The 11,024-nt window shown below is 42.3% G+C and overlaps 1 protein-coding gene across 1 annotated transcript in view; it reads right to left on the reverse strand.

The window, feature by feature from the left end:
• The window catches only part of LOC148318848 (uncharacterized), a 163,996-nt gene that overhangs the window by 4,753 nt on the left and 148,219 nt on the right, over nucleotides 1-11,024 (reverse strand). The gene's annotated exons all lie outside the window — the stretch shown is intronic.

Here is an 11,024-nt window from a genome sequence, read left to right on the forward strand (position 1 = left end):
AAATTTTGCGCCAATGAAAATGAGCATCCTGCCTCGCTTTGCAGCCAGCACTGTGGTTAAAGCGTCTTCATGTTCTGTTCATGTCCCGGCAATGTGCCAACAGAGAATTGACATTTGAGGAGCCACTCCAAAACGCGACCCTCTTAGCGACGTCCGCTTCATTTGTGATAGAATAAACGAGGACTGGAAATGTTGCGCTGCCATCATCAAGGTCATACGAATCGAGTGAGGGGCAAAATCGGAAATTTTAAACGATTCGGAGTGGACGGGAAAAGAAGACAAAAAGTCACTCTTGGAGGGAGCTTGGGAAAAAAAACCAAAAAAACACCATGAGGGGTTGAAGAGTAAAAGGCAGTGAAGGGTCACTTGTGGAGCCGCCTGACTAATGGCCGCAGCCACTGGAGGAAGCGGCCTCTTAATTGAGCGCTTTGTGTTGCCTGCAGATGGCATATTGGAACACGGCCGCTCATCTCGCACGTGACTCGTCCGCAGCCAAATGGCCCGTGGGCAAGACGAGGAGAAGGCCAGCGTCGGTCGAGGCATTAGCGACACTCACTCGCAAAGAGTTGGAGGTCGGTGGCGCTTTTCTTCCGTCACATGACAGGAAAAATAGACATAAGAGGTCTAATGGGGTCAAAAAAGGGGGCCGACGTCGAATATATAGAGTGTGGACGCGAATGTGCTTTTGAACCGTCACTGTTGGAAGGAGGACAGAATTTATTCAAGCCACTTTTAGTGGTGAATACAGTATCGGAAAACGAGGGGAACAAAAAACTAGGTTTCGATAATATCCAAATGACAATGTTTTGGTCAGAGAAATTGGTCATTTTAATTTTTTTACTGTCATCATATATTTTATTTTTATGAGCTCTACAATTGTGATGTGTGAGTGGTGTTATTAATTGTTAATTAATCCTGGCAAATCCACACTAAAGTCTGGTCCCAAAAGCTCGGCCTGCCACTGCTCAGCTTCTATAAAAACGAGAGAAAAAGAAAGAAAAAATACCTCCATGAAAGTTGTTACAGAAAGTGATTCCGTTGCTTGAAAGGTGTTAACGCAACAACTATGCTAGCCGTTAGCTCGTCTATGCTGTTAGCATTAAGCTAGTGGAAGGCAAAGTTGAGCTGAGCTTTCATTCTCTTCGCTGTTTGTTTTTATTACGCTATCCAAAACGAGAAAGGAGCTGAAAGGAAAAAAAATAAATGAATCTAATTGATGAGGGGCGAGAGTTGCAGACATACTGTCACTCCAGATGACCCCCGACTCTCCCTGTGAAGTGGAGGCAGCTGGCGATTGTAACGTCACAGCGCCTTGAAGTCGGCGGCAACACCATTCTTTGTTCTGAACTCGAGAACACACAAACACACGCACACACACACACACACACACACACACACACACACACACACCCACACACACACACGCACGCACCCTCCTTGGATACGCTGCTGTCTGGCGTCTGTCACGGCAATCGGAGGTGATGCGGGCTTTCGGGACGGGGGCCCGTACGACGTGGCGGGGCCTCTCGTTGGCGGGTCAGCGAGGGTTCGAGGCTCGGGACGCTGTGGGTGGCGCAGGTCATAAGCGGCCATGTTACGATGTGCGAGATGTAAGGGGTGAAAGGTCACAATGATGAAAGCCGCTATGGCTTTGGCGTCATTCGACCTAATTATGACTTGCGAAAACGCCCTGCGACTAATAATCATGCTCATAAAGATAACCACGACAGAACTAATAGCAGTCGTGGCAGCGATGGTTTTAAGGGAAGCGGTCGCAAGTGGCAGCAGTGGCAGTAATAATGTATGAATGACATCAAAAGCGCCTTTCTCAGAATGAAGGTCGTAGTAATCGTAATTGCCGTAACAATATCCAGTCAGGAGCAATTAAATCATTCACGGAAATGGAAAATCAAGTCAAAGAACAGTTTTTGTCACACAATGACGATTTTGTTGCTCCGCCCGGGGGCAGGATAAGGCAGACGGACGGGTATGGCTTGTTTCCGCTGGTCTCAGGTCCTCCTAAACGGTGACGATGACTGGGAGGACTGTGTTGCTGCACCTTTTGTGTTTAAATATCAAATTGTTATTGCCAGGGATGGGCAACGCAGCGTGAGAAAAAAAAAAAGTTGGCTGCGGCGGAGCAGTTTTCATTTGTAAGAACAGTATTCACCACTAGATGGCAGAGGTCGTTTACGAGTGCAATCGCCTTCTCCGCTCGAGAAGGAGGCAGTGTTACGGTCAAATGAGTAAAAAAAAAATGTTCTTTCGGGTGAAATGGGAAACTTGTTTGAATAATGACACTTTCCGATTGAAAAGATCCCCAGTCGCCATGACAACACCGTTCTAAGAAGTCGACAACAGTGACGGTTCGTTTGAAGTTCCTGCATTTGTGTCCCTCCGAAAAAAACCTTCAAAGTGTTACAAAGGCATATGATGACTTCACTCAATCACTTCGAGCCAAGTAGAAAACGTCTTTAGCCGTCAATGGTAGCAAATGAGTTCATTGGACCGGCAGCTGTTGTGACAGATGGCGGATGGTCTCATTAATTTGTGGATTTGGAAGAACGGAGGACAGACAGGATTAAAATCCAAAATGTGCACAAAAAGGAACGTTTGCTGTTCCGTAGTTTGGTGCCATCCTTGAATGGAAATTTTTATGCGGTGTGGTTTGCTCATTTATTTGATTTCTTTAAAACCTTTGAGGACCATTCAAATCCAAGTATATTATGCAATACTTTTATCTCATTCATCTTTTGATCTGAACGCCAAATGTTTTCAATAGACAAAAACAAAAGAAGTGACCTTGCCCTTCCAAAACTTTCGGAGGGGACTGCCGCTCGGAATGTCGTGGCGTTCACGACTCGTTCACGACGGCAGTCATGCACGCGTCCAGAATGTTGCGGCGACGGAAAACCGGGTCGATGATGGAAGAAAGGCGGCAGCGATTCATTTGCTTTTGTTCCACCTACGCTGGTGAGTTATGTCATGCCTCTCAGTCCATCGCATCCACACCCAGCAGCGACGGAACACCACTTCAAATATTTGCAAGCCCGCGCCCGACATGAGCCAGCATAAAATGAAAGGAGCGTCACGAGGCGACGAGCCGATGAATGCGAACGCTGCCGCCTCCCAAAGCGAGGCCCGGTGAACGTGTGAACGCTTTACAAGAGACTCTTGTGAGGACACGTTTAACACCGCGCTCCGCAGCGCCGTCATCAAACGCCGCGCCAGAGATGAAGAATGATGTTCAGCCCTCCGGCTCGTTGGAGTTGACGGGACGCCAAGGTGCGCCAGAGGTGAAGATTGCTGGTGGCCCAATCGCACCGTGTTGACTTGGAGTCTTTAAAAGGTTAACCCCTAACCCTAACCCAAGCCCCACCCTAACACTATAAATTGGGAAAGATTAAGCCAATTTTTTTGCAGCTTTTTTTTCAGTTTTAAAGTGAAACAAATATTAAAAGAAAATGGTTGCTAAACTGCCAAATATGGTGCCTGTAAGTAACATCTTCATTGCGGCCGAAAAACCCCCAAAATCAAATCCCTATCGGCATAGATGCACCACTTTATGATGGTTTTTACAAGCGAACGGATGTGACAGCTGTTTTTCGTGATCCCTGACATATGAAAGTAATCCCATTCATTGCATATTAATGCGCTAAATCAAACTCCTCGCAGACAGCCTTACGATTAGCCATTGTGGTCATGATTCCCAAAGACAACACAATAAAACACTTACGCAACGTGTTTCTTTACGCACTCGAGTTGTTTTGGTGGCGAGGCGAGGCGAGGAGGCCTATCAACGCCTCAGAGATGTAAAACACGGCCACAGCGAGCTCATTCTTTCATTGTGCCATTAATGAGTTGACCTAATTATCGCCAGGAAAGATGTTTGATGCAGCTGTCAAACACACACCTGTGACTCAACCCTCAGCGACTTGAAAACGCACACCGATGGAGAGCTAGTGGGTGATTAGACACTCCTATGAGTGTGTGCGCGCGTCCTATGTGTCGCCTAGCAACCGCAGTGTTTTCCCCAGGGCCTTTTATTCACCAATATCGATGGTGGTTAGAGCTAATTATTCTATTTAATCATTAGACACACAAGAAGAAGCATTTTATTTTTCCTTACGTTGTGTACTTATATAATAGGAGAAAATTCTCGTGGCTCACATGTGATCAACTGTAGAAGATATTTTTTTAAATTGTACAGCTTTTGCTGTTTGAATTTTCATAATTTTTTTCACATGAACCTTTATTTTATCGCTCAGTATATGAATAAATATGTAAGCGGTCAAAGATAATAGCATGTTTTTGCCACTTAAAAAAACACAAAAAAAATCAAGTGTTGTACAAGTAGTACTTCTTGTACGTAGAGTTAAATGTTCAAATTGCACATGTTACAAAAGCTTTAATAAAATACAGTACAGCACATTCATTACTTGTAGTTGAGTTCTATTTAAGATTTAACATGTTTCACCATTTCATCAGACAGATATTCAGTTTTCAAACCTTTGTTTAAAAAATAAGTAAAATGTACTTTTAGGGGCAATGCATTCGGATGACATATATTGAATCATATGTCATTTGATGATTATGTTTATTGTTATTAATTTAATATATTTAACATGAATGTGATCGACCAATTTAAATTATAGTTACAGTGGGTAATAGTTGACAGACAAGACAATGAAAATGAAAAACAATGGGGAAAAAAAATACTGTGTCTGGATGCAATACCAAACATGTCCACAGAGAGGCGGTGTGAGTCAAGAGATTCGTTCAAAAGCTATTTTAGCATCTGTTCTCATCAAAATAATCGCTTTTTTTGTATTTTATATGGCCCAGTTGAATAAGTCATCTTCCGGATAAGTGGGAAGACAAATTAATATCTGTTGTTGTCGATAAAATGATCTCTTTCAAAAGACAAGCATGTTTTGTATTTTTGTTTTTCTCCATAATGGCGGTGACGGACGTCGCATCATTGCTCCTCATCAGCTTTCTGCGCATGTGCTCTAAATTGTTTTGTTTTTTTATGATGATACCTGACGTAAAAAGATACAACCCTAATAAAACATGTACACAATAAACAACTTAAAATGAAACAATTAAAAGGCAGCTTGGTTCATATTTGAAATGGGTACCTATATGATTAGGATTATTCATTGAAGAATATCTTTTAAAAATGTATGCATCTAGATAATGTATTATAATACTCTAATTTATAATAATAATAATAATAATAATAATAATAATAATAATTGCGGCACGGTGGCTCCTCCCACGACAACTCGTACTGCATATGACTGTGGTACTTCGACTATGACAAATAATAATGACTATTACTTAGACGCAATTTTAAAAAAGACGACTACTACTACTACTAATATTAATATTTAACATTTAACTTTCAGTTGCACGTGATCAAAAAGTGGTCAAGATGTAATTTTCTCAAAAATATTCCAATGATATATGTTAGTTTAATGCATTAAACATCATACACGGCCCGTGTACGTTGTGAAATGCGCAAAATAAATAAAGTTTCATCGTATTCTATTGTAAATCTGAATTAAGTTTTGAATTAATCCAATGGAACCAAATGTGTTTTTCAGTGTCGCCTACCACTGCTTATAATGATAATCACAATTTTACACTAAGAAAAATACTACAATTTACGACTATCCGTGTACTACGACCATTGCGAATCACTTTAATAATATAATCATCATCTCCACCTTAATTACAATACACAAAGAGAGTGATCTACAGAATATTATGATTCTGAAGATTATTATTTGTAAAACAGAAAAGGTCACATGACAGCGTCCTGTGGTGTCGTCATTTGAATCCAGAGAGATGATCAACGATCTGTCCTGCATGCGCACGCATAATACTTCGCCCCCCCCCAGCCCCTGACGTGCCTCCTATGGGGGAACTTGACTGAAGCTGCCAACGTTTTGCTGTCAGTGTCACAGCTCGGAGCCGCCGAACACGTTTCCAGTGGAGCCTAATTCTCTTTGCGGACGACTTGACGCTCATGACAAGTGACAAGCTAGCACGCAGCGCAGCCAGCCCTGGATGTGGCGATTATCCTTAGAATAACAATGACAACATTCATCTACCCCAAAACAACCCCCCACCCCTCCAAAAAAAGCGTTACTGGCTCCCGTGATGCTCGCTGAACAGGTCACCCGCGACCCCTCCCTCACTCTCTCTGGTTCCAATTCAGACATCCTAATCATAAAAACAGAAAGCGAGCTGCTGTTGCCGAGTGAAGACCGACCAGGTGAAATGTGGCCCCTACCTTTAAAAATTCCATTTTCACTCAAGTGGACTGGGACCAAGACCATGCAAGGCAGGGGGGGGGCGAGGGGGGGTTATGCGGGCGGAGGGCGACAGACTGCCCAGGGGCACAGCGAATCCCGATAAGTAGGCACATGTTGCATCTCCAAAAGTATCAGTGACACGTGATCCACACCTCCAGGGAGGGAAGAACATTTGCAGCTTTTCCGACTCGTCACTGTGACAACCACGCCCGCAATCTCCAGCTGCCGCTTTTCCACTGGGCCGCCTGGTTGCCCCCCCCACTACAAAATCACATTGGCGACAAGTCGCCAAAAACACTTGCAGCAAAACACTTCATCGCCGGGATCTATCGCCATTGGTAAAGACAGACATTTGATCCAAGAGGAGATGGAGGGCAGCACAAAATGGAGCACTGCAGCAAAGTGGAGATTGTGGCGTATCGTACCAAGGCTTGGTGAACAGCCAACGCTTGACGGCAGTATCAACTTTCCACCAGTAGAGGGTGCTAACAAACTATGAAACGTTCTTGGGTGCACGCTTCACAGTTGCTTATGCATTCCGAACAACCATTGGATCAAAAATAACTTCATCATGAGTCCAAAAAGTAACCAATTCCACTTTTGTCAATTTAAACCATTTTTTTGTCTTATTCATTCAACCCAAATATTTGGGTCAAATTATAGCCCACAAAACGACGGTATTTTGTGAGGATTGAATTGTACAAAAAAAAAAGAATCAAATTGACCCAATTGTCAGTTGCTCGTTTTTTGAGCTGTCATTGGGTTATTTTTAAGATACAGAATGAAAATGTGTGAACTGTGAACGTCATTCTCAGAAATGACTTCATTTTTTGATTTGGTGGCGCGTTGCAATACTTTTGCCCACGTGTTGTATTTTTGGTTGAATAGCGACAAGCCACGGTGATACTCAGAAACCTTAAGAAGTTACATTTCTAGGCTTGGAGCATGTATTGATTTATTTTTTTAAATACAAGGAGGGCGATCAGAGCGTCTCCTTTGTGATTCCATTAGCCACAAGCGCTGGCAGGCCTCCGTGTCTGCATATAATTTCAGTCATCGCTCTCGATTTGGACGCAGCAGATGTTTCCTCACGTCAACACGCCCCTGACAAAGCGAGATGGAGAAGCCGTCCTTCGTTCGGTGGCGGCCCACCAAACGCCTCGCAAAAACAAAAACAACCTTGAGGTTGCTTTTGGTGTTTTGGGATGCAGGAGGCGAGCTGCAGATTGATGACTTGCTTAAAGGAGAAGAAACTCGAGCGATTCGGGGTGTGGAGGTGACAGTGGCCTCGTCACTGACTTGACGCATCCTCCTTTTTCTTCTTCTTCAGTCGTTTGGCGACAGGCAGGCCTACAACCGCTTACGAGTTGCTCTTCTTCTTTAGAGCACAAAGACAGAAAGATGGAAACTTGGAAAGCATATTAACACTTTAAAATGTGTTCATCATGTTTTAATGAAAGATATTTTTCAAATCTATTGAGAAATTTGATCATTTGTAGAAAACTAAGAGTAATACCAATAATATCATTTCAAAATTGGACAACTTGTTTATACTTGCAGCTTTGCAGACTGAAAGATTAGCACAGTGGGAAAAAAAAGACAACATAGTTTTTTTTATTCTTTTCAAAACTTGAGGCAAAAGCATTAGTTCTACTTTGAAAACAAATTTTAAAAAAAGACAATACATCAAAATGCTTCATAGCCACGGGTGCAAAGTTCACGTCTTCATTTTAGGGACAATCACCTGATCAATGACGTCACGCCAGAGCACGTTCAAAACAACCGATACAGTAAAGTGCAAAGATATTTTCTTTTTGGGGTGGGAGGCATAACAAATTGGGAATAAAAGAACAAGCTCCACAAAAAGAAAAAAAACACAAAAAGGAAAGACTGCAAATGCAATCAAATAAATTGAAGCTTTTTTGCTCAGGTGAAAAAACGTGAGACCGTTTGCGTTTCTAAAATGTTGACTGATGTGTGTGTGTGTGCGCGTGTGTTTTAAGTGCAAATAAATAGCATCGGAGGCATGCAGGAGGTGGAGGAGGAGGAGGAGGAGGTGGAAGGCGACATGACTAATGAGAGGTGACATGTTTTCAAACTCCCTTCAGGAACAAGACGCACAAAAGTGCGCCAAAGACAAATCAAGTCTTCAAAGTATTCATGTCATATTTCTTCGGCTTCTCCACGACTTAGCAAAAAAAAGTCGCGCGCACAAGCACACTCGTACAACACGTGCGCGCACACGCTCACACGCGCGCGAGCGAGCGAGCTGGGATGTTATTGTATCAATTTTGCTGGGTCGGCCCCAATTAGGCTATTAAAGCTTTCTGCCTCCCCAAAACGGATTTGAGGGGCTAAAACGATTTGGATTCTTGACATCCACAGAAAGTCAAGTTTATTTGACTTTCTGACGTGATGTGTGCAAACTGACGTCGAATCAAAGTGGGGGAGAGGACTGCGTGTTTTTTTTTCTTCTGGTTTTTGCGTCTTTTCCAAAGCAGGGCGCCCAAAGAAAATAAACACTTTTAAATCAACTAAATAATCAGAGAGTAATCATTTAAAAGTTGAGGTGGGTATTCAGGGAGAGCGATTTATTAATATTATTTTATTTAATTATTCTACCACTGAATGGCGCTCCGGGCCTGCAAGACTTACTAACTTTGACGATTTGGTGTGTAATGGAAAGAATCAAACAGAAAGAGAAGAAAGCTGAGTGTCGAAATTGCGCGTGGATGCTGAGCAAACAACGAGGGAGTGAAATACTTTAGAAACGGATAAGAAGTGGGGGGAAACAACAAATAAAATAAAACGCACCATGTTACTTCCATTCATAAATCCTCATTAAAAATCAACGTAAACTTTTTAGGCTATTTAACATTTTTTAGGTGAGGATTTTCCGTTGAAAAATTATGACGTTGGGGTGAATTAAATATATTACGTCATGAAGTTTTTTGTGTGTGTAAAATGTAAGTAGGTGTGTGTGTGTCAGCGTGCGTGTGTGAGAAAGAGAAAATTCTGCACAAGTGAAAAATAGTTCCCATGGATGCTCAGAATATTTAGAACATTTTTAAGAATGGAAACAATCCTTTCATTCAAATATATTTTAATCTGGGAATAGTGAGATAAGAAAACATTTTCTTTCATTACTGTAACTTTGTTTTCATACAAGAGAAACAAAACATTTGGAATGCAAAGTACATTTTGTATTAAAAAAATAATTAAGCTTACAGCTTTATAAACAGTCATTTTAATGTGCTGACCAATCAGGCTTTACGGATTTAAACACAAACTTCATTATATTTAGATCAGAAAAGGTCAAACTTAACTTGCAGCACAATAACCAAAATCTAACCTTAAAATCATATATATATATATATATATATATATATATATATATATATATATATATATATATATATACACACAACACACACGCCCCCGACAGTGGCTCATAGCAAGAGCTCAGTATGATGTCATGTTTGCATACTAGATTGTCGTAACTAATGAAGAGGCCAAAAAAAAAAAAAAAAAACTAATGAAGAGGCCAGCAAGTGTGGCGCGAGTGCTGTCATGTTGTCATCCATGAAAGTAACTTTTGAGAACTTCTTCATCATAATAGAATGGTTGTAATAACCTCCCCTGTCCAAACATGCTCTTCCAATGATGGATGATTCATATCCTGAAACTATCACGCTGCTTCTCCTACAAGCAAGCAAGCTCACATTTCATCTTGGTTTTGTATTTTTTGAGACAGATAAAAGCAACACGTTGTCCAAATATGCAAAGCTAGACGAGTACAGAGTCATGGAAATTGTGTTATACAACTGAACTGTGATTATGCATGTACTCTTTGTAACACACACACACAGTCACGCAAATAAAACCAAAATGACGGCGGTAAATTCATTCGCTTCCTGTCGTTCTTACTGAAGCCACAAATCAACCACTGCATCTTCAACTTTCCAGAAAGATACTTCATGTTCACTCCTCTGTGCTTTTTTTTTTTTTTTGTCACCATGTTGACATCCGGGACTCCCCCCCCCACCACACACACCAGCAAAATCCCCACCACACCCAGGAGAACAGCCTCGTTTTGGGCCGTCCATCCGGAGAAAGCTCTCCTTGTTCTGTCCTTTCTGCTCACATCATCACCCGACACTTCGACTTGGCCTGAACGCCCACTCTCACTCAGAGGGGGAAAAAAAAAATGGAATTGGATTATTCCCGCCTCTCATCAAGTGGAGAGATTTTTGCCGGCGTTTGACAGGATTCACACACCCGCCCAAAAATCCCTTCGCTTGCTCACTGCTGCCAGCAACATCGCCACATCGTCACCACTTGCAAAAAAAACTAAACAACAACAAATAAAAACATTTGAAGGCAGAGGGTACAAAATTCAGCCCCATTTGGGTGAACTGTAAAATAAATGTAGTGGACTTTTTCACAAAGACTCATCCATCCACAAGTTGTCCTGAATTGGGCATCATTTGGTGGACGTTTAGTGCCATCCTCCACACTACACAACGACCCCCCCGCCCCCCCACCCCCTCTCCGTTGTTTTGCACGCGGGGCCTGAAAGCCATCAGCCGGTGGTCCTGCACCATTGTGACACCTCAAGCATCTGAAGAATCCGAGAGTGGCACAACTCCACGCCGCTTCCCTTGGCTTTGGAGGGGTGAGACGAAGACGCCGATGCAACGT

This window comes from Idiotropiscis lumnitzeri, chromosome 18 (assembly GCF_059441095.1).
Source record: "Idiotropiscis lumnitzeri isolate Australia: NSW breed Sydney's pygmy pipehorse chromosome 18, RoL_Ilum_1.0, whole genome shotgun sequence".
NCBI classification, from domain to species: domain Eukaryota; kingdom Metazoa; phylum Chordata; class Actinopteri; order Syngnathiformes; family Syngnathidae; genus Idiotropiscis; species Idiotropiscis lumnitzeri.